The sequence below is a fragment of the Petromyzon marinus genome, chromosome 74 (assembly GCF_048934315.1).
Source record: "Petromyzon marinus isolate PM22_M1 ecotype Great Lakes invasive population chromosome 74, UKy_Petmar_22M1.pri1.0, whole genome shotgun sequence".
Classification (NCBI taxonomy): domain Eukaryota; kingdom Metazoa; phylum Chordata; class Hyperoartia; order Petromyzontiformes; family Petromyzontidae; genus Petromyzon; species Petromyzon marinus.
The window spans coordinates 10,026,676-10,028,214 of record NC_133740.1 but is presented as its reverse complement, the minus strand read 5'-3'; positions in this window follow the sequence as shown (position 1 = coordinate 10,028,214).

Below are 1,539 nucleotides of genomic sequence, written 5' to 3'. Positions count from 1 at the left end.
GGCTGGGCATTCGGGCTACATGACCCAGCCAACGCAGCCTTGCCTGCCAGAGGAGCTCACCGATGGGACCTTGCCCAGATCTTTCAAGGATTTGTGAGCTCCTCACAGAATCCAGCCTGGTTAAACCCAGGATGGATCGTAGGCAGGCCAGCCTAAATGTTTCCAACCGGCTAAGATGTTCCATTAAGGGGTCCACGTTTCGCAAGCGTAGTGAAAGGAGAGAATGACCGTGGCCGAGAAGACCTGAAGCTTAGTGCGGAGCGACAGACCAGGTAGCTTCCACACAGCGTTACGCAACCGATGAAAAGATATTGCCGCTCGACTGATTCGGAGTGAGACCTCTGCTGTTAAAATGGAGCCGGTCATAAGCACACTGCCCAGGTATGGGAAACTCTCCACTCTCTCCACAACTGCCCCATCACAGATTGGGAGTTGTGGGGGTGGAGTGTCCGATGGTACAAAATACCCAGGCAGGTGCTTAGTTTTGGTGGGGCTGATGGTAAGGCCCCATCTCTTAGTGGCATGCTCCAGTCTCAGCAGCAGCGTCTCCAACTCCTCCTCTGAATGAGCAGCTATTACCAAATCATCGGCATACATAACGTGGTTGAGCAATAGGGAGCCATCCCTTGACCGCACCCGGGCATCGATCAGCCTCCCATTATATCTGTACCATATGGAGATTCCCCCGGTACAGCTATTGAATGCTTCACGAACTACGTGGTCAAAATAGATGTTAAATAATGTGGGAGCCAGAGGACATCCCTGTCGCACCCCAAGGTGTACAGGGAATGGCTCTGACTCCCGGCCACGTAGTTTTACCCGGGCCCGCTCACCATCATGAAGGTCCTTAATGATCGTGAGCACAGGGTCAGGGACTCCAAAAGCACGAAGAACAACCCAGAGCCCAGGCCTACTGATGGTATCATAGGCCTTGACCAGGTCAATAAAGCAGAGATGTAGGTCTTGTTGGAATTCCCTACACCTTTGCTGTAGCAGACGGAGAGAAAATATGGCATCTGTGCAGGACCGCCCTTTCCTGAAACCGCATTGGGGCTCCGCAAGCCTCTCCTCAGCGTGCTTGGCGAGGCGATGTTGAATAATCCTTGCCAGGACCTTTCCCGGCACACTGAGGAGTGAGATGCCCCTGTAGTTGTTACAGTCTGTGCGGTACCCTTTCTTAAAGAGGGGGACCACCAGGGAATCCTTCCAATCCTGCGGAACCCGTCCAGTGGTCCAGACTGTTGTTATGATGTCATATAGGGCAGTCTGTGCACAAAAGCCACACTCGCTCAGCATTTCGCTTGGGAGATTATCTCTGCCCGCTGCCTTTCCTGGTCTCAGACTCCGGATCGCCTTCAGTACTTCCTCAACAGATGGTACTTCAGCCAGCCACTCACAGGGGGTGACTTCTTCCAATTTTTGAGGCACCGCAGTCTTAGCAGGGTCATCCTCACTTTGTGCCACAATGTTTTCCTGGCTGAGGGATTTTCCCTCCCCTAGGACCTCACAGAAATGCTCAGCAAATCTGCAAACCTGTTC